The 23225-nt window shown below is 35.4% G+C and overlaps 1 protein-coding gene across 1 annotated transcript in view; it reads left to right on the top strand.

Annotated features, from left to right (window-relative positions):
- wun (wunen) overlaps window positions 1-23225 on the top strand; it is a 76961-nt gene that overhangs the window by 30589 nt on the left and 23147 nt on the right. The gene's annotated exons all lie outside the window — the stretch shown is intronic.

Below are 23225 nucleotides of genomic sequence, written 5' to 3'. Positions count from 1 at the left end.
CACTAACATATGTGTAAGCGCCAATCTATTATTATTAATTAGATGTATTATGAGGTAGACATTAAAAAATTTAAATTTTGAATATAGTATTATGACGTTCTTTCAACCAGAAAATAAAATTCTTGACTTAATATTTTTGGCATCGAGCTTTTTTTTCGATATGCTTTAAATTACGTTATCAGATATGTACACGCTAAAGTATTATTAAATGCATATAAATTTAATTACTTTCTTTCGTTTTGTTACTTATGAAATAATTTTCACTTTAAATAAAAAATTAAGTCCAAACCCATTTACTTATTATTTATTATATGGTAGGAGAGCTTCTCAAACCATATTGATGCAATTTTTTCCTGTAAAGTTGTTGATAAATAATAAATATCTAAATGCCGGAACTGATCCCGGGATCCCGGGATTGAACCAACGACATCCCGAAAATCCCGGGATCGTAAAAATCGAAAAACTAACGTCCCTAGTGCAAGTGCATTAATAAAGCGTATATCTGGCAAACAAAATGACAAATTGTAGCCAATTTTTTTTTCGTCCCCCTTCTTCTGTACTTAAAGTCAAATAGTAAGATCCTCCAATAAGTATTTCTAGCTGAAATGTTCAACATCCAGCTATAAAGAGAATCGACTAATTGCGCGTTAAAATATAACCTTTAATTAGGTAAGAATTATGTAACTATCGAATATTATTTGCCAAAGGTCTGTTGAAAAAACTGGATGCATCGCTAGTTTTTTTCTACTTTTTCTTAGATAAGTGTAATATATATTTTTTCCGTGTTTTCTTTGTTGATCTGATTAAAATTGTGCCTTGATAGACGGCAGTAATGCGGATTAACGAGCCGCAAGGTCGTGGGTTCGAGTCCCCCGGCCAGTAGAATATTCATTTATTTCTTTTTTATTCATTCATTTATTAGTTGTATATTTTTTTAACGTTGCTTTCAGTTAGGAATAAAATAAAAAATATAAATAAAATAAAAACAAAAATTTTTTGGCGATCGCTCCGACCGTGGATCGAACCTACACCTACCTACAGACTTGTAGCATCTATCCCCCCTGGCTACGCCACTGTGAAAGGCCAATATGTTAGTTTGGGTGATGTTCCTCCAAGTCTTACCATGAAGTCTCTGGCTGGTATAAAACTCCCTTGTAGCTTTGTTGGTATCATTCGAGATGTGTGAGTTCCAATTGAGCCTTTTGTTCACAGTTACTCTTAGATACTTCACCTCTTCTGAGAACTGAATTTCTGTCCCTGCCAAGGCGGGTCTAGTCAAGTTGGCTTTCCTTCTTTAGGTAAATGGGACAATTGTGGACTTCAGTGGGTTTATTGACAAGCCCTTTTCAGCGAACCAGCCTTCAGTGCACATGAAGTTTATCGAAACTTTGTAGTTCAGATCGATTTAAATTAACTTGTAAGCACATAAAATATTTGGATGTTCAAATTGTATATTGGCAATAATAAGGGTATACGTTTGTACTTAGGAATCAAGTATATTTATGTTCATGTTTACGGTCGTCGCTACACGGACTCACCGGTGAAATATTCGTGTAAACAAGCTTGCTAAAATGTTTGGAGATACATATTTTCTATTTTTCTCTAATAACTATTATAGTCGCGGAACCTACCAAAATTAAATCTAGATTTCCCACCTACCAAAAGGAAAAACCTACCAGTTTTGGTAGTAAAAGCCTGCAACTAGGAAAAGTCAAGCTCAGCTAATAAAAAAAAAAAACTAATTACAAGCTTTTCATTACAGGGGAACCTTTTTAACAAGTCACCCGGGAACTAAGCAGATCTGCGACCTTCATCGTCCGAGATTCCAATAATTCAAATTATTATAAAAAAACTTTCAAAACAGAATTTTCTTCGAAATTTTCATTCTTAGAAAATAACAATTTATTTTCCATATCCACCTGTCTAAACCTCGCTATAAGCAAAAATTTTCAAACCAGTCACAGAAGAAGGGAATAAAAATGAATTACAAAAACTATAATCGAAAAACGCTGATGACGTTACAGGTTCTCCAAATTCGGAAACAACCAAAAGAATGAGTATGAAGATTTCTATGGAAAACAACGGCGCTTAAACAACGATCTTGCCATGATGCTAGATTGCGAAGATGAAAGTCACGAGGATACATCCGCATTTGCAGCCCCGATGCAATTCTCAAAAAGGAATTATTGCACGGCAATGAAAAAAATAACTATAACTGAAAGTCCTCTCAACTGGTGCGACGTCAATCGAAAAGAATTTACGACCCTTTAAGAAACAGGTTGCAACCCAAAAAAATTAAATACAATGTTCCAATCTTTTAATTCAAGTACTAAATAAAAAATAAAATTAAAAAGTACTAGCTTTTTCATTTTTGATCTACCTAAATCACCTAATTTACTAACCTAAAGTATTGCTTAAAAATACTTGGCATCCGCATCCCTAATTCATATACATATGCTACGCGGAAGTGGTTTTAATTTTATTTCAAAAATTTTTAACACTTATTGAGATTAATAGCATTGTAAGACGCAAATGTCGTAAATACACATTAGGAATGTTAATCCCGGGATCCATTTTAAGCACCCAAAAATCCCGGGATTCTTGGCAAATAATCCCGGGATTTGTAATTTGCACTGATGGCAATAATAGAAACTCCTTTTCTTGACCAGTATTGGCTATATTTCTTTTTTTATTTAATAATTAATCTTTTTTTTTATAAATGTCTAGCTCAGTATACATATAACACCGCGCGATAGTAAATTTTAAACACAAATATTTTCGCGAAACCATGCATCCTCTTGCATTTGGTACCCATATCTATATTCTACACTGCATTGAATTTTTTAAATAATTTTTGGGATTAATCATATCTTTGAAATTAAAAAGTGCTTTAAAATAAATCCTGACTTCAGAGAGTAAAAATAAAAGCGTCACTTTAAATAAAAAAGTATGTTTCAAACCCATTTATTTATTATTTATTTTATTACAATATAGAAGCATTTTTTTCGATTTAAGTTGTTGAAAAGTAATGAATATCTAAATCTCGGGACTAAAGATATGGCTTGGGTAAACATTTTTATAGATAGTAAAGAGGGCTTATGATCCAAAATTGGAGTCTCTGCCAGAAACTGCTTATAAACTGTAAATCGTTTTTTATGGAATACAGAATAAAAGTACATACTTAGTGTGTTTTGCTACTCTTACGATGCCGAACATCGAGGTGGCGTTTGTGTAGCGGACACGAAGGCATCTAGTAACGGGATTCGGGATCCTGAATCCCGGGAGTTCGGAGCCCTTTTTTAGTCCCGAAATCCCGGGATCAATCCTTCGGGATCCCGGAATACAATTTAATTTACGACCAAATTAAAATAAAACGAAATTCAGACACTGTAATGGCATAAAGGAGTTATAAAATGCAATCCTACAAATAACACTACTATTATTCCATGTTATAATGTATCTCTGCATATATATGAGGCGTTCTTTTTCAGAATTTCCATTGCCTTCAGATTTTTCCTTTTTTCTTCGGATATATGATCTGTTAAATTTGTTCGTGATTCTGACTAAATATTTATGTACATCTTCAAATTGTTATATCTCCGGTCCTGTTCATCGCAGAGACTTCATTGTTGACTCTCACATAATAAACTATCTCGTCAAAAAAATATATATATATATTTTAAAAATAGTTCTTGAAAAACTCCCATTTTTTGGAACAGGTTTTTTATAGAGAATTAAACAAGGATTACGATGGTGCAATTTTAAATTTACTGGTCTCCCTATGGAAATCAACTTAAAAAAGTTCAACCGTTAATAGCTAAGTTAACTTTATGACAATCATAACCATCATATAGGAACCTTCTTTATCTTAAAAACGACGTTAACGTCTACGATGAGTAGAGCCCGAGATGTAACGATTTGAAAAAGTACATGAATGGTCAATCATCTCGAAAAACGGACAAGTATCACGAAAAATTTCGAACTTTGACAGATCATATCTCCGAAGAAAAAAAGAAAAAAGTCCTCGAATACGTGTTAGCTTATTTAATTTAACAAATAAAGGAATACATATTCAAATAATTGAAGAAATAAATAAAGAAAAAATTGGAGAAAAATAATAAGATACATAATTTGATAAAATATGATAAACTTGTTCTTTAGTAAATAACTTAATTGCATATAGAAACCATAAAAAAATTGCATGGGAATCGGAGACATGACATAATTTTTTTTACGAAGTCCATCCGACTTGTATATATTAACTCAAATTGTCCCAGATTAATTTTTTTAGATTTTTTTGGTGTCACCTATATACAGGGTAAAAGTAGCGTTAAAGTAAAGGAAAAAATATGACTAAAACTTTGGTAGTATAGTTCTTCCGATATCGGCCGTTGCCATATGGCAACACGGGGCATATTCCAGATGGACTGTTAGAGGACAGTATTTGGTTAAAATATGAAATAATAGAAACATTGTGTATAAGTTTTAATACATTTATTGATAATATATGCATATTCTACGTGCAAAGCGGATGAAGAAGTAAATGAAAAGTAGCAAAACATTTCAAACATAAACCCACATCACATTTTGCATAGGCTACTCGTCCTATAGTTTTACATGCTTCACCAGCACAAAGAAGTTTTTTTGTCAATTTGTATGGGTCAGTGGTGTAGTCACAAAAAGATATAAGGTTAGGGCTGCCAGACGTCCCGGTTTTCCCGTGTCCCGGTTTTAGACTATTTGTCCCGGTGTCCCGGTCCAACCTTAAATTGTCCCGGGTTTCGTTTTAGTGTCCCGGTTTTTGATTTGATTGCACATATTTGAATAAATGTTCAAAAATCAATACACTAAGGGGAAAAACGCGTTGTAATATTCAAAAAAATGTTATGAATTCACTGAAGGAAATAACGCATAGTAAACATGAATATTTTCTATTTGATTATCGTTTAAAAATGTTCGTATTTAAAGATAATACTTTCATAACACGCACGCGTGGCGTTGATTCAAACTCAACATTTAAATGCACATTTACATGTCTGGCTGTAGCTGAGTGCGCGACGATGCTTGCCACAATTTGCTAATTTCCAGAGGGTCAGGGTTCAATTCCCATTACAACCAGCATGGAATTTTAATATATTTTTAACTTAATTATGAAAAAGCAATCGGTAATTGCAAATCGCTTCATTTTAATATGGGCGTATTTGAATTGAATATTTCTATACTAAATACTAAAATTTGTATACTTAAATGTATTACGAGTTGGGTTGTTGCTCTTTCATATGCGTGTTTTTTTAATTTAGCACGCTTTTTTAATTCTAAACTTCTTTCTCTCAGTGCACCGGTTTAATTTGTGAAATAGTCACATTTCGAGATAGTTGAACTTTGCACAAGCAATAGTTGACGATTAGTATATCGATGGCTGAGTGGAAGATCGACCTATCTCGGAAGCCAGTTCGAAAACGCCCTATCTCAGAAAATTTTTCAACAACGCTTTATCTCAGAAAACTTTTCAAGAACGCCCTACTTCAGAATTTGATTGAAAAACGCCCTAGCTCAGTATTTGGCTGAAGAACGACCTATCTTAGATGCCGATTCAAAAACGCCTTATCTCAGCTTATTTTCAATGTATTTTCCTTTGAGATAGGGCCTTTTTGAACCGAATTCTGAGATAGGGCGTTATTCAACCAAATTCTGAATTAGGGCGTTTTTCAATCAAATTCTGAAGTAGGGCGTTCTTGAAAAGGTTTTTGAGATAGGGCGTTTTCGAACTGGCTGCCGTATCGTATCGAATGTCATAAACTCACATTCCAACACTGAGGGAAAAAAATTTTAGAATTAAAAAAAAAACCTGCTAAATTGAAAAAAATGCACCAACCCAACTCGTTTAAAATTTGAGTATATACGTTATAAAATATGTGGTTGTGAAGTGCAGATGCTTTTTCGTAATTAGGAAGAAAAAAAATTTAATTTTATGTTCCGTCTGATGGGAATTTAACCCGGACCCTCTTGGCCGCAACTAATTGTATCAAGCGTCTTTGCGTTTGAATCAACATCACAGCGCGCGATTAGTGCATTATGTCATACCATGTATGTGTGTATGTGTTGTCACCGCTGTGCATGCTTCGTATACATATACCTTCTTAATTACCCTGTAGGGAAACCCCGAACTGGTGAACCAAATTTGTAGTTCCGTACTAGACCTTTATCGCCAAAAACGAACCAGTCCGATAGTAACTAGATCGCCACCAGTTCAAAAGCGGCGATATGTGGTACTTTTAAAAAACAATTTTAGAAATCTATATCTAAAATGGCGAATTTAGAACTGGTTCAAAACTATAGAAAAAGGGATGCAGAACGAACTAGATCTCATCTGGCGAATTTTGAACTAATTCGAGACTACTAAAAAAGGGATGCAGCGGGGGGCTTGTTTACTTTAAATAGGTTTTTGCTTGGCGGGTTTTTCGTTCAAATACGCTTTCAGTCTGCACGTCGCAGATGCTTTTTCATAGTTTGGTAATACAAAACTAATATTTGTGTTAACATCTTAACATTATGGGACCTTCTGGAGTATAACCAATAACAGTCAGCACCTCTGCAAATTCAGCTACAGCCAAAGGTATGTAAACGTGTTTTCAAATGCACAATTTAATTTACATTCATTCAAACAAGTTTGATTTCAAATTGAATATACATTTCTCTGCAAAAAATTGAAAATTGCTACCATGGTAACCCAAAAAGAAAACATCTTGTTACTTTTTTCGTTTACAACGGGTTCGAAACTATAGAAAATGTGGTGCAAAGCGACCTAGATCCCATATGCCGAATTTAGGACTGGTTCTGAACTATGGAAAAGGTAATGAAGCGGGGGGCAATTTCCAATTCCTATGACATCGCTGTGTTAAATTCGCCAGTTGTTTGCATGCAAAAGAGATTTATCGCGAACTAGTAGTGGTTCTAAATGTACTAGAAGCGCCCCAGTTCAAAACTAGAGATTTTCCCCACAGGGTACATATGAAAAAGCCATATGCAAAACGTCATCCGTGTAGTCAAAAATGCTTCATTTTAGTACGGGAGTATTAGAATTGAATATTTCCATTATATGTACGTAGTGTATGTATAATGGAAAAATCCATTTGGTTAAGACTTTTCACTTGATTTAAATACGAACATTTTTAAACGGTAATTAATATTTAAGTCAACACCTCAATCTCTACGTGTTGTAATAATAATAAAGTCCGGCGCTTACACAATATGTCAGTGTTTGGCCGAACTTCTCCTCCGATATGTCGCGTGGGCCTTAATGTTGTGGCACAAAGGGGGTGCCTACAGTTTTATGTCGACTATGAACGGCGATTGTATTTTATGGGAAGCTGTTTTTCATTTTTAAGGCTTGCGCACTTCTAACCACTACACCCCAGCAGCTTATATGCGAAACCTATATTCAGATACATTTTTTGGATTTTGGTATCGATATTTGGAATTTCGAGTATTTTTATTCCGATATTCAAGGGTACCCGATATTTTTAAAGCGATACTTTAAATGAGTACCATATCGATACTTTCGGTTCGATATCGTGTCCCTAATAGCATGCACGATTGTTTTTATACCCGAGCGCACTTGTGCACAAGGGTATTATAACTTTGTTCACATAACGGTTNTTTATCAGGAAATACGCTTATGATAAAATTTTGGAAAATGGGCGTGGCACCGCCCAATTATGATCACATTTATGTATATCGGTAACAGTTCTAGCAATTTGTACCAAACTCGGTATGATTATTGTGCTTGCCACATAAAAGCAAACCGTTGAAAATTATTGAAATCGGACTAAAATTACGGCCGCTTTTCATATAACGGTAAATTTCAGAAATGCTTGAAATTTCAATATTTCGAAATTTAAGGATGCTAGTTTACTTAATATTTATACACCCGCTTATCATGTAGCGGTAGCTTTCGGAAAGGTGGAAAACATATATTTAATACTTGCGCCGGGTATTTAATGTTCGGCTCCGCCCGAATTTAGACTTTCTTACTTGTTTATTCTTACTTGTTGCCAATAGAGTCACTAATGTTTTAACTAATATTTTGTTACTATCATATTTTGTAAATAAAAAAACGCTTTCTATAAATTCATGTTCATATATGACATTTTGATGGTTTTTTGTCACTTCTAATTTTGTTTAAAGAACACACTTGCATTACGCTCGATAGACAGCAAGGATCTGACGGAAGCGTAAGCGTTTCGAAAGATACACCTTTTAGGAATTAGTTAACGTACATAGATGTAAGCATTTTGAAGTAAGCGATTTTTGTTTTACACCCTCTTAATCTTGATGTATTTTGCGTTGCCATATGGCAACACGGGGTCAATTTGGGTTAAGGTGACCAGAACTTTTTAACATTCCAGGAGGACAAATTCTCCACAGTGAAAACAAAAACAATTTTTTATATTTATTTTATCACATAAATAACGAATAAATTAACAATCCAAAGTTTCTTTAAACACAAGTCAAACCAGTTAATAGTACACTGGATCATGGAAAAATTAACGGTACTCCTAAATTTTTATATGAAAATCGAAGTCGGTTGTGTTTTTTGCTTAAGAATTACTTTTTAAATTATTGAATTGAAATTGTACTTGGATGTGAAATAACACATTTTCTGAAAAATATTAAGCATACTTGCGCTCCAATGCAACGAACATACTTGTTGTCTTACAAATGCTTTTATCAAGATAAAAAAATCCCACAAAAAAATATAAGCACTGATAAAACTTATACATGTCTGGCAAACAAAATGACATATGGTAGGCAATAATTTTCCCTGTGAAGACGCGTCGTTAGCTAGTCTTTGAGTGTTGTAAAGGGTAATACGATCGCGAATTACCCCCTACCCACGCGCTCATTCTTAACTCGATTTGACAGTTCTCTATATCTATCTCTGTGTTTTGCTTTTCGTACTTATAAAAAGTGCCAGCTTTGATTTGTGAACTGGTTTCGATAAATGTCCGATAAAAAATTAGAGACGGCAGCGATTTGTTCGCAATTCGCATGGTAATTGGATCTGATTTACCAACAAATGAGGTAGTTCGCTCTCAAAATTAAGTGTGGCAAATTACGTAATTCCAAGAGTAATTGGAGTGCGAATTACGAATGAGAGAGCAAACTACGTAATTGGCGTCCAGTTGGAAAGCCGTATTAAATATTTAACTGAATGTTGAACAATGTAAACTCACTATTCTTTGGTGAAATGGACTTTGTTGACGATAAAATAAAGAAAAATATTATATTATTTTCAATCGTTTCAAGTGGGGGGAAAATCATGTTTTACCTAGCGATTTTAATAATATAATTGTTAAAGATAATGTGGTTTTCCACACTTGCCTGGTTATCAGGTTATCTGGTTATGTGGTTATATTTTTTATTCAGAAAAATTATTTTTAACCTGATAACCTGATAACCAGGCAAGCGTGAACAACCTCAATATCTTTTAAAACCCTGCACGACAAAGTGCAAAATAAAAGACCGATCCGATCAATACAACTCCAAATATCCAATTTCGAATAGGGAAAAATTGGAGAAAGAATAATCAAAAGTTAAAGTGCTGATATTTTGGAAAAAAAATCCAGCTAAGACAAAAATACGTGTCAAAAAAGTCAGATGATTTAAATTTGTGTTGAAGGTGTGCCATTTGTTAAAAAATGACCTATATATGCACATTAGGGTGGTCCAAAAACAGTTAAGGCGGAATTGTAATGCTCTCACCCCCAGGATTGTTCTCTATCGAAAAAAGGCATATCTCTATTTTTTTTTATTTTGAAATCAAAAAATATTTAGAGGTCGCTCAAAGCGCTCAAAGTTTTCCATGGATTTTGATATGGGAAAAAAACAACTTTTCGTAGAAATGGAATCGAATTCTTGAAAATCAATAATTTTCGATCGGAAAACTCTTGTTCTCTTCAGGAGACTTTCAGTAATAATACCCAATTGTTTATTTAACCATTTTTTAATACTAACGATATTTTATTCGTCCGCCCATTGTATTTTTCGGGGTTTTTGGCGGACCTATAAATTATAGTTGCGATGAAAAAATGGTTAAATAAGCAATTGATTCTTATGAATGCCATACCATTTCTATGAAAAGTTGTTTTTCCCCATATAAAATACATGGAAAACTTTGGGCGCTTTGAGCGACTTCAAAATATTTTTTGATTTCAAAATAAAAAAATATGTATATATTTTTTGCGGCACAGAACAATCCTAGGGGTTCAGAGCATAAAAATTCCGACTTTACCGTTTCACATACAGTTTTGGACCACACTAATGCACATTCATATTTTATAGTGTTTCTACGGCTTAGGTTTATAAAACATAAAAAAGATTTATTTGAATGGCTTACACTGAAAAAGTATATATTCGATATAATAAAAGGTATTGTTCAATACCAAGAGGAAGAATACAAAGGTCAGTGATGCCAAGCACTGAATTTTTTGTAGCAGCTATTCCTCTTTCGGCTTTTGTGTAATTTTGGTATCGGTGGAAATTTGAAAAATGAATTCATAGGAGTATCCCTTTTCATAGTCATTGTTGAATGCCTTCTTTTTACCTGGGGATTGCGACGAACACGGCAAGTGTTGTCTCGTCATTTCTCATTATGGCAAACTTCGCGTCACTTATTACCACTGCCATTAATTACGTCGCAAATTACGATCGCTATGTTACAGCCCTACGTTAATCTGAGCATTTTCTGCCGCCGAGCGTTAACGCCGAAATATCATACCTAACCGTTACCTCAAATGTGGAAAAAACTCCAAAAATTATTTTAAGTTTGTGTGTGTGTAAAATACGATTGTGACATTTTCCACCTTTTCTTTTGCCGACTTAATTTCCTAACGTTCTGTAAAAATCGCATTTTCTGTGTGTTTCATACAAATTGTGTGGGCATGAGAATTTTACTTTTCGGCAGACAGACAACGCTGACGCTTTTATTGAGCTATGGCTGTTACCAGTGGCATAGCCAGGAGGGTTTGACGGATATACATATCCCTCTTACACAATGAACTACTACTTACTGTTACTTTTAATTTCTTAACGCAATATCATTTTAACCTTCTAATTTATCTTTTTTAGTTTCAGACTAATGGCAAATACCTTTTTATAAATAATCGAGATTATCGGTTGTTTCGTTATGCATTTCAATATTAAGCCTGTATATTAGTCTTTTTGGATCGCCTGAAAAGACCCATGTGCGAAAATACACTAGGCTTTGTAGAGAACAAAAAAGGTTGCGAGCTTTGTACACATTGGTTCTGGTAATAATAAAATATATCAGGTTTTCTATGTGTAAGTATCAGACCGCAGTCATACGGCAATTGAGGTAAAATTCTACTCCCTTCCCTCTCCTGTCCATAAAAAACCAAATTCAGACGCAGAGGCTTGTTAATTTAATCAGGTCGTATCCTATCTTCGTACAAAGCGAAATTTTGAATTTTTCCTATTAAGTTTCCAGACAATAATTTAAAATTTTCGATTCCCAAGAAAACGAGAATACGTTAAAAATTTATTTTCTTTATAAAACGCAATACAACATTTTCATGCTCATCGAATGCTGACTTCAGTTCCTGAAAGTACTTATCGAAGCAAGCAAAATCCCATTAGAGTTTTTCTTATTTAGCACCAATTCGGATTTTATTGTCTTATATTTTACCTCAAAATTGATTTGGACAGTTTTTTTTTTAAGAAAATATAGTTTTTCTCATATCTTTTTCTCCTAAACCGATCGGAATTTCGTTTTCCTGACTTAGGCATAATTATAGGTACACATATGATAAGAGAGAAACAGTTACAACAAACTGATTTAAAAGACGGCAATGTAGTGCCCCAAAATTCGGGAGAGTGTCAAGAAATATAATGTTTTCCAGCTTTTTTACCATTTTGGGCTCATTTCTTTCCAAACCATCCGCAAATATCTACTTCTTTCTTGTTTTATAGTTGATGTTTAATCACGCTAATAAGAGTACCGGTATTTTATATCGGAAGCTCGAGGTTTTAGTTTATCCAAGTACTATGTGAAAATAGGTTTTTCTCCCTTTTTTACATAATCGTTAACAATTGAGGAAAATTGCTCTAAAATATAAGGAAACTTTTTATCATGATGCAAAATAAACCATGTATGTATAAAACAATAGAGAAAAATATTTGAGGATGATTTGGAATCTATAAGCCAAAAATGATTAAAAAGTGGCTAAATGGTATATTCTTGACATTTTCCCGATTTTGACATGCAGTTTTTCAAATCAATTGGTTAAAATATTTATGTAAGATAAAATCAGCATTCTAAACCAGAAAAGCTCAGATGGGATTTTACTTCTTTTAATGAGTATTTTCAGAATCTGAAGCCAAAACTTATCCAAAATTGTATGTGTTGCAGTGCGAAATTTACCCATTACTTCCGGCAACCTTAAAAATTAAACTTTATCAGCTGTTAAAACTTGCAAAGTTTTACTTGTAACTTTTCGGTAAGGAAGAAACGAATGAGCAAACAATATATAACGGTAAAAACGGGTCATATATGTATTTATTAGGAATGTTAATTCCGGTATCTCGGGTTCCCGGCCTTTTTTAGGTCTTGAAAATCCCGGTATTCTTGGCAAATAATCCCGGGATTTTCGGGATTTGTAATTTGCATTGATGGCAATAATAGAAACTCCTTTTATTGACCAGTATTGGCCAAATTTCTTTTTTTATTTAATAATTAATTTTTTTTTTTATAAATAGTGCGATAGTAAATTTTACACACAAAAATGTTAATTTTCGTAAATTCTAAAGAAATTTGTTTTTTCATTTGGTACCCATATTTTTATTTCACATTGCATTGAATTAAAAAAAAAAAAATGGAATTAATTATATCTTTTAAATTAAAAAGCTCTTTAAACTAAATCCTGACGTCAGAGAGAAAAAATAAATTTTATGGTAGGAGGGATAGAAGCAATTTTTTCGATTTAAATTGTCGAAAAGTAATGAACAGCTAAATCCCGGGATACCGGGATTGTGATAACGACGTCCCGAGAATCCCGGGATCGTAAAAAGCGAAAAAATTAACACCCCAAGTATGTATGTATATATAAAAGAATATGCGCAGGCTACGCTTCTAGCCATATCCCTCCTTCCCGAAATCCTGGCTACGCCACTGGCTGTTAGGGTTAATAACGAATGCTCTTCTACCTAAAATCATAATTACCCTGCAGAAAATGGGATTAGTTTGTAGCTAACTATTAACAAACTTGCATTCATTTGGCCGTAACTAACTACTTTTGAAGGGCGATGGCCGCAAAATAGTGAGAACTGGTTTCCTAATAGAGGTTTACGCCGACAGGCTTTGCGGCGGCGGCATCGTCAACTCTAAAAAGAATCGGCGGCGACGCTGGCGCAACTGCCCATAAGAAAGATTCCCAAGAGCCATGAGGCTAATATCATGTCTTCTCGTCAGCGTTGGTTGGTTGGTTGCAGTGCTTCCTAGTCGCTGCCCAGGATACAATTAGCGCATTATTGCGCCATTTTGATGCACTTCTCGCGGGGGATAAATATCTTGTCTATGCACTTCCTATGTTGCTAGGTCGAACCATTTCGACTCTCTAATGAATCTGCCGATTTCGCTAATGGTAGCTCCTGATAGGTCGGTTAGTTCAGCTATTAGATGTTTCCCTAAAGTCTTGTGTCTAATGTTCGAAAGGCCTGGACATTCACACAGGAAATGCTGGACACTTTCTCGCTATCTTCTAGTTGACAGCTGCGGCAAATCATATTATGGGGTAGACATATTTTTGCCGCATGTTTGCCTATGGGCCAGTGGCCTGTGATGGTTGCTAAAATTCTAAATACCTCTGGCCTTGATCTGCTAAGCAGGTCCAAGGTTTTCGCCCTGTTATAGTCAGGCCATAGTTTTCTCGCTATCCTACAAGTCTGTATATCTGACCACCTGCGTCTAGCCAGTTCAAGGAAATGCGTAGTAATCTCTCTTTGGACTCCTCCAAGAGGGCAACCCAGTGCCACTGCCTGGGATTCATCCAAACCGGCTCCTGCCTTCGCCAACTCATCCGCCTTCTCATTGCCTTCTATGTTCCTATGTCCGGGAACCCAGACAAGAGAGACGGTATTTGACTGAGACACTGAGCGCAATATTACTTTGCATTCCCCAACTAGCTTGGATTTGGTAAACGGTGACGCTATTGCCAACAGCGCCGCCTGGCTGTCAGAGTATATTGTTGCTTTACTGCTGTGTCCAACCCTATTGCCTAGGATTTTGCAGGCTTCTAGGATCCCTAGGACTTCCGCTTGGAAGATGCTTGTATTATTTCCCAACCGTAGAGACAGAGCCACGCCTAGTTCCTTGGAGTAGACACCTGCTCCCACACCGCAATCCATCTTGGATCCATCGGTGTATAGAGAGATCTCTTCTCGGTCGGCCACTCGGTCTCTTCTCCAGTCCCTTCTGGATGGGAATAGCACTTGCGCGTTACAGCTGAAGTCCAAATTGCCTACCATATAATCTGTCGTCCTATTTAGTTGCATTTGATTTATGATCAACCCATGTCCGAAGTGTCTAGTCCTCCAAAGGCCCGACTCTCTGAGTCTGACCGCCGATTTCATAGCCACTTCTTTCAGGTGGAGATCAATAGGAATTAAATTGAGGATGGCGTTTAAAGCTTCTGCCGGGCAGGATCTTAGTGCGCCTGTTACTCCTGCGCTTGCTGCCCTTTGTATGCTTCTTAGCTTGCTAACATTATATTGTCTGCTTAGGCCGGGCCACCAAACCAAGGCGCCGTATGTTAGAATTGGTCTTAAGATCGCGGTATACATCCACATCACAAGTTTAGGATTTAGTCCCCAGTTTCTACTGAAGATTCTCTTGCAAGTGTAGGCCTTCTGTCTACGGAATTCGATATTGGTTTTCCAGTTAAGTTTGTTATCCAGCACGACTCCAAGATACTTTGCGCTGGGGGACAATGAGAGCGCATTGCCGTCTAGCGATGGTAGCTTGAATTGTGGTAGTTTGTGTCTGTTTGTAAATAGGATAAGTTCTGTCTTCACTGGGTTCACATTTAGGCCGCTTCTCGTAGCCCAGGCGTGTAGTCTTCCCAGGGTTCCTTCAAGGATTTCGCTAACGGTAGAGAGGAATGGACCTGTGGCTGCTATTACAACATCATCCGCATACGCCACAACTTTGACTCCCCCTCTATTGAGTTCTAGCAATATACCGTTCAGGGCTATCACCCATAGCAGTGTTGAGAGCACTCCGCCCTGTGGAGTGCCCCTGTTCACATGATGTGTAATAGAGTTAGCCCCATTTGTTGCCTGAATGATTCTATTGACTAGCATCGATCGTATCCATCTACAAACACTGTCGTCAACACCAATATCTATCAAAGAGTCTATGATGGTGTCAACCTCAATGTTATTAAATGCACCCTCGATGTCAAGAAATGCCGCCAGAGTATATTGTTTAAAGTGCAACAATCTTTCTATTAAGCTCACCACTTCATGCAAAGCAGATTCAGTGGATCTGCCTTTGATGTATGCATGTTGTGCTGTTGAGAGTGTCGCTTCACCTAACAGCGATCGTATATAAATGTCGAGAAGCCTTTCCATTGTTTTAAGCACAAAGGAGGTAAGGCTTAGGGGTCTAAAATCTTTTGCTGTTTCGTGGTTTTTCCTTCCTGGCTTGGGTATGAACACGACTTTTACCCTTCTCCAGCTTTTAGGAATGTAGCACAAGGTAATGGTAGCCTTAAAAATAGTCACGAGTAACGGTGCTATCTCTCCCTTCACCCTCTGGAGCATTGCTGGGATTACGCCATCTGGTCCAGGGGATTTGAAGGGAGAGAAGCTGTTAATAGCGTAAATAATCTTTTCCCTGCTCACGATCGAGTTCAACAGTATACTGCTAGTTGAACCAGGTTCAATTGACCCTGATGTGGGTGGATGTCGAATACATCCTGGGAAATGGAACTTGACTAACGTGTTTAGAGCATTCGCAGCGTTAGGCATTCGCTTTGTACTTTCAGGTTATAATTATATTTAAATCGTTCTTGGATTAGTTTTATATTTAAATATTGTTACTTTGTACTTGAATTGAAATCTTGAGTAGAGTCCGACCGATAAATTGGCCGATGCCGAGGCTAGTATCGGCCAAAAGAATCGGAATCGGCCGTTTTTGGCCGATTCTTGAACGAGGTATTATTTAGTTATTTGATTATGTTTTTCTTTTGTTATTATAAAAATTTATAAAAGCATTTGTTCTTAAAAGTAAATTATATTCAGAATTTAATCGGCAAAGAATCGGCCGATTTATCAGTCGGGCTCTAATCTTGAGTGTCTAGCGCAAATGGATGGGCGAACAGAAGAAGGTCTGAGCTATATACGTGGTTTCCTAGCATGTGGGTGTTTCCATCGGAAGATCCGCCACGATAAAAAAATAAAAATCTTATATCTAACGTATTTACGGGCCAATTTGTCTGCTTTTTAAAATATATACTGGCTATGTAAGTAAAATCATGTTTGCTTACACAATGGTCTTCCTAGGTGGCGCCAAGGTTGAGATATTTCGAAAAACCGTTATTTATGGTCCGATTTGGTTCGAATTTGGCGTATGTAGTTGAAACATAATAAGTCATAGATTTCCAACAAATTCACCCTGAATTGGCGCTGAAGTCAAAATATAAAGTATATTCTACATAAAGTACATGTTTTATTTGCGTTAAAAAATTCATTTAAAAGCAATATTAACAAAAATATAACGATGGAACGATATGGAAATTTATGTCACAAGCTGCATTAATTCAAAAAACTCTAAAATCAACTAGAATTGCTCCAAATAATATTAAAATAAGTTTCATGAAAATAGCCATCCACAATTCGCAGAGTTCTACGATTTTGTAAGAAAAGAAAAAATCTACTTCCATTTTTGGTCACGTAACGACACTCTCTTTAAATGCTTATATTTCAGGACCAAGCAGTTCGATTGCTTTAATTTTTCAGTTAAATATAGAGCTAATTATGTGCTCTACAATTTGTACAAAAAAGTTAAAGAAAACAAATGGTATTCCTTGTTTGTATCACATTGAAACGTACGACTGTCACGTATGCGACGTATGGAAATAACCATGTACTATTTAAATTGGAAGAATTAAAAAAAATTAAAAAGTTAAGTTATTGGAGTAATTTAAGTCGCTATCAATACATTATTAATGTAATAATCTTGTACACCGTTATGTTAAATTACGGAGTTCTTACAATTTTTTGCGTATTGACAGATTATTTTTGAATACTGTAAACTTAATTTGCGGGTTGTAGATTTTCCGCCATTTTGAAAAAAAAGAGTGGTCAACTTTTACTAACAGTTTAACCCATCATCTCACAGTCGACAAAAATGGCTTATAGATGGTTAAAGTTTCCAATAAAATAATAAGAGCCAAATTTCACTAAGGTTCACCGACAACGTAAATCTTCTGTGGATTAATACCGAATAGTAAATACATAAAGTTTAATGAAAAATAATACAAATTTTCACCAAAAAGGGAAAACTTTAACCCTGTGAAAAAAAACATTGCGATGCGATGGAGAAAACCTAGTAAATACTTGAATACGACCGTGGTAACCCAGAATAAAATAACTTACGCTTGTAAAAATTAGCAAAGAAAGATTCAGCTTTATGTTTTCCTAACTCGGCGGCGGCGCATGAAGAATGACGGCGGTGGCGTAAACCTCTAATACCTATAAAAAACTACATATCAGCTTTTGGCGCTCGCGTACGCGAAAAAGGTGCAAAGTAGGAAAAATTAAAAGAGTGACGTTTCATTTTGAGGGGAAGTTGCAAGTTTGCTGGAAAAATTTTTGTCAGGAGGAAAACAGTTGGTTGAAATTCACGCAAATCAGAAAATTGTCTTTGATGGCTTGGAAGTTAAAAATTATAAAATAACACTAAATAAAGTCGTAAGTAGAAAGTAATTATTCCTTTACTCGATAAACTGTGAATAGCACTTTAAAATCAGGGCTCGAACAGTCATGAACGAGTAACTCGTCACGTAAAAATGCATACATATGTATACTTATATGTATACTAGATTGGCGTTTACACAATATGTTTGTGTTTGGCCGAGCTTCCCACCCCTGGACTAAAGAAATTTTACATTTTCTTCTTTTTATTTATTGTNATGTATACTAGATTGGCGTTTACACAATATGTTTGTGTTTGGCCGAGCTTTTGGCCAAGTCCAAAAGAGCACGCCAGTCCTTTCTCTTCTGTGTCAACTGACGCCATTTGGAAATGCCAAGTGAAGCCAAGTCCTTCTCCACCTGGACTTTCAAACGCAGTGGGGGCCTCCCTATTTCTCTGATATAACCAGCGCTTTCTGAGTTGAATACGTTCAGAGTTGAGGCGCCGATGTCCATTCGAACGACATGGCCAAGCCAGCGTAGCCGCAGGATTTTTAATCGCTGCTCTATGTCTTTTTCTTTGGGAAGCTCTTACAGCTCATCGTTCCAACGTCCTCTGTATTCGCCATCGGCAACTCAAAAAATATTTCGCAGAATATTTCTCCCGAAAACTAAGCCGCAGAAATTTTCATTGTCCATGTCTTTTTCACATAATAACAAAGTACATAATCAGTTTATACCTACACTGAGGGAAATAACGCATAGTAAAAATGAATACTTTATATTTGATTATCGTTTAAAAATGATCGTATTTACAAATAAGGTTTTTATACAAAAAGTTACTACGCACTTGCAAAGTTTCGACTTTTAGTTTTTGGTGAGTAACGTACCAGTATTTAAATTAGTTGCATGCCCACTAACAATTCTTTTCTTTCTCTTTCTATATTCTGAAAAAATAGCATCAAAGATTAAGTACTCTTGCAAAACTCGCTATAATGCTTATGTATGTATGTATTTATACACTTTCAAAAGTCTCCATCTTCTGATGAATTTAGAAAACTGCAAGAAAACGTGGTAGTTTCGGTGCCTAGTGGAAGACGTCTTAAAATAGAAGCAGACCAACCTTCATGGAAGGGAGAACGCGAAAAGCTAAAAAAAGCTGGCTATGTAAACGTTAATGTTTCAAAACTCGCTTTATTAAATTTTTATATATAAAATTTTCGAAAACTACCACACTGCGGTTTTGTTTTTTAATGTTATTAGGCTCTTATTTATCCAAATTTTCAGTTAATAAACACAAATATACAATTTGGATGTTACTTGTTGTTGTAGACTTATTGTAATTTATGGCTTACTATTATAAAATCACATAATGCTGTTTGCAAGTGTACTACTCATATGGTGACAGGTAATAAGATCAACGGAAACAAGGTCACTTGACTTTATTTCCCACCCTGGTGCGAAATAAAGTCAATTGACATTATTGCCTTTTCAAACGCGAAATAAAATCCATTGACACTATTGCTTTTTCAAACATTAAATTTGCTTAGCTTCGCGGCGGCCCGCGTCCGCGCGCCGCACCACGTCACGCTATGCCGCGCGTCCCCCCGCATTTTTATATTTGTAAGTTCTTGGAAGAATTCTGCTGTGTTTTGGCAACAACTTGTCTGCAGTAAAAAAGCATATAGTTTCAAACCAATCAATTAACTTACATGATCTCGGTTCCGATATTAAATAATCAATAATTGTTTATACTCGCATTTTGGCTCATTGGCTTGAATTACATAAAGGAATTTGTTATTTATCATTTAAATACAAATAATAAATTTTGAATACTTTTCCATGCTCAGTTTCTCTCACGCAAANTAGTTGCATGCCCACTAACAATTCTTTTCTTTCTCTTTCTATATTCTGAAAAAATAGCATCAAAGATTAAGTACTCTTGCAAAACTCGCTATAATGCTTATGTATGTATGTATTTATACACTTTCAAAAGTCTCCATCTTCTGATGAATTTAGAAAACTGCAAGAAAACGTGGTAGTTTCGGTGCCTAGTGGAAGACGTCTTAAAATAGAAGCAGACCAACCTTCATGGAAGGGAGAACGCGAAAAGCTAAAAAAAGCTGGCTATGTAAACGTTAATGTTTCAAAACTCGCTTTATTAAATTTTTATATATAAAATTTTCGAAAACTACCACACTGCGGTTTTGTTTTTTAATGTTATTAGGCTCTTATTTATCCAAATTTTCAGTTAATAAACACAAATATACAATTTGGATGTTACTTGTTGTTGTAGACTTATTGTAATTTATGGCTTACTATTATAAAATCACATAATGCTGTTTGCAAGTGTACTACTCATATGGTGACAGGTAATAAGATCAACGGAAACAAGGTCACTTGACTTTATTTCCCACCCTGGTGCGAAATAAAGTCAATTGACATTATTGCCTTTTCAAACGCGAAATAAAATCCATTGACACTATTGCTTTTTCAAACATTAAATTTGCTTAGCTTCGCGGCGGCCCGCGTCCGCGCGCCGCACCACGTCACGCTATGCCGCGCGTCCCCCCGCATTTTTATATTTGTAAGTTCTTGGAAGAATTCTGCTGTGTTTTGGCAACAACTTGTCTGCAGTAAAAAAGCATATAGTTTCAAACCAATCAATTAACTTACATGATCTCGGTTCCGATATTAAATAATCAATAATTGTTTATACTCGCATTTTGGCTCATTGGCTTGAATTACATAAAGGAATTTGTTATTTATCATTTAAATACAAATAATAAATTTTGAATACTTTTCCATGCTCAGTTTCTCTCACGCAAATATCTGACTAAAAAGTACCAAAATAAAGCAATACATAGATACTCCTTTTCTATATATGTACTTTTTTTCATGGTGAAAATTCTGAACGAAAATTTATTTGTAATTTTTCTCAATTATGGTAATTTTTAGTATTGTTTTTAGTTACCTCAATCGAAATATCAAGTCTTTTTACATAGAAATCAATAATAAATAAAATTATAGTTTAAAAAACTAAAACCTCGCTATTATAATTTCCATTCATACTGTCATCAGGTTACTTTAAGAATGGAAATTGCTGCATCTTTTAAGCGCATCAATGTTACCTAGTTACATCCCAAGCTAATAAAAGGGACTTTTTTACTTTTCCGAGTTATAAAGCCTTTTAGAGCGCGCTAATCTGCTAAGTGCGGGTCATAATAATATTGTTATAACTTTGCAACTACTTGATGTTTAAATCTGAATCTTTTTCAAAAATTTCCTTAGATAGCCATCTACAATGCTGTTTTAAAACAAACAAAAAATTCAAACTGTTAACACAAGTTTTGCATTTGAAAACAAACACCCTCTTAATGAACTTGTTTAGCTCTTTTTAGCCCTTTTTTAAAGGAATTTGGCTACCACTAAAAATGATTCACGGCAACACAACACAACGTTGCACACTGCTTTTCACACTGGGTGAAAAGTGATCGTGTAAATTGGCTCAATGAGGGCAAATCGACTAANGCTACCACTAAAAATGATTCACGGCAACACAACACAACGTTGCACACTGCGTTTCACACTGGGTGAAAAGTGATCGTGTAAATTGGCTCAATGAGGGCAAATCGACTAAAACCATGTCGCCACCAAAAAGTTAACCATCTCAAATCGAACTTAACCACATCACTAATTATTGCTGTCCACACTGCGGTTTGAGGTTTATAAAACAGTAAAAATGTAAAGAACAGTGTTCGGACTGAAAACTCGATTCAGGACCAAATCACTGCAAAAATCGGAGCAAAAACAAATTTTCCGTACTAAATTGATTTTTAACCGACTTCCAAAAAAGGAAGAGGTTATCAGTTCGTCGGAATATTTTTATTATTATTTTTTTTTTATGTATGTTACCGCATACCTTTGCCCCACGTCAACCGATTTCAATAATTTTGCAACGGAAAGGTAGTGTCTCAGAGGTGGTCCCATACTAATTTGGTTTAGATCCGATCATTGGATCATGAAATATATAGATATATATATATTTTTTTCAAGTCGGTTTTTTTTTGCTAAAAATTACTTGTTTTATTTTCGTTTCTGACATTAACTCTTTGACTTAAATATTTTCTACTCATGCAAATATAAGAACGCGAGGCAATGTAAGGATAATATGTAATTAGGTAATTTTTAGCACTTTCTATAAAGTAGAACGTATCTAACACTTAATTTTTTAAAGAGCAATAGGATCTTAACCTTTTCTACTTTATATAGATTTAATTCTACATATGTTGTTTATTGGCGCATTGCTATGAAAAAGTTACTTTTTAACAGTGAAATTTGGCTAACTTTCAATTTTTTTTTACTGAAACCGGTGGTGAACACTCAAAAAACGGCCCCAAGAGGGGCATAACATGAAGGCAAAAAAAAAACGGAATAGTTTTGAAGTCAAGCGGAGTAGAGGAGTAGATTTAAAATTTTTTCAAAATCCGGAGTAAATTTAATCTGATCTTAGTAAAGTCCAAACACTAGAAGGGAACAAATTTTTTACATTTTAACGCTACACACACAGATNCCGGTGGTGAACACTCAAAAAACGGCCCCAAGAGGGGCATAACATGAATGCAAAAAAAAACGGAATAGTTTTGAAGTCAAGCGGAGTAGAGGAGTAGATTTAAAATTTTTTCAAAATCCGGAGTAAATTTAATCTGATCTTAGTAAAGTCCAAACACTAGAAGGGAACAAATTTTTTACATTTTAACGCTACACACACAGATCACAGATGGCGGGAAAACACCGGGTTGTATCAGACTTTCGACGTGGTTTCGAGTTGGTTAGCTTTTAACCATCTCAGTGAAATGGTTAAGTGCTGTCATTTTTATATGGCGAAACTACGCCAAATCAGGTGGGTTATCGGGATAACCAATTCATTAGCCATAACTACGTGGTTAGCTCCGGTGGGGACATGGTATAAAGGCCGGTTGTTTAATGTCTGGTTGTCACTACCTCCCAGTTAAAGTTAAACATTATTATCGACGATTTCGACTTCATGCATACAACATGTGAGCGATAAATCAGTCGCTGTATTTAACCGAAGCTTCTACCTCCGATTTGTGTTAACCAGACATTGAACCACCGGCCCTAAATAGCTTAGCTATTCTGTGCTTTGAGCGGGATTTACTTCAACGCTTGGAATGTGAAGATTTTGATCGATCTGTTTGCGGAAAAAAGTCAGACGTGTTTGCATTTAAAAATATATATTAGAACTCACAAGAAAATGTAAATTGGGGTAT

This window comes from Rhagoletis zephyria, unplaced genomic scaffold (assembly GCF_001687245.7).
Source record: "Rhagoletis zephyria isolate East Lansing unplaced genomic scaffold, Rhagoletis_zephyria_1.1 Rzeph_scaffold_00842, whole genome shotgun sequence".
Lineage (NCBI taxonomy): Eukaryota > Metazoa > Arthropoda > Insecta > Diptera > Tephritidae > Rhagoletis > Rhagoletis zephyria.
Note: the sequence above shows the minus strand (reverse complement) of the source record. Positions and strands in the feature narration are given on the sequence as shown.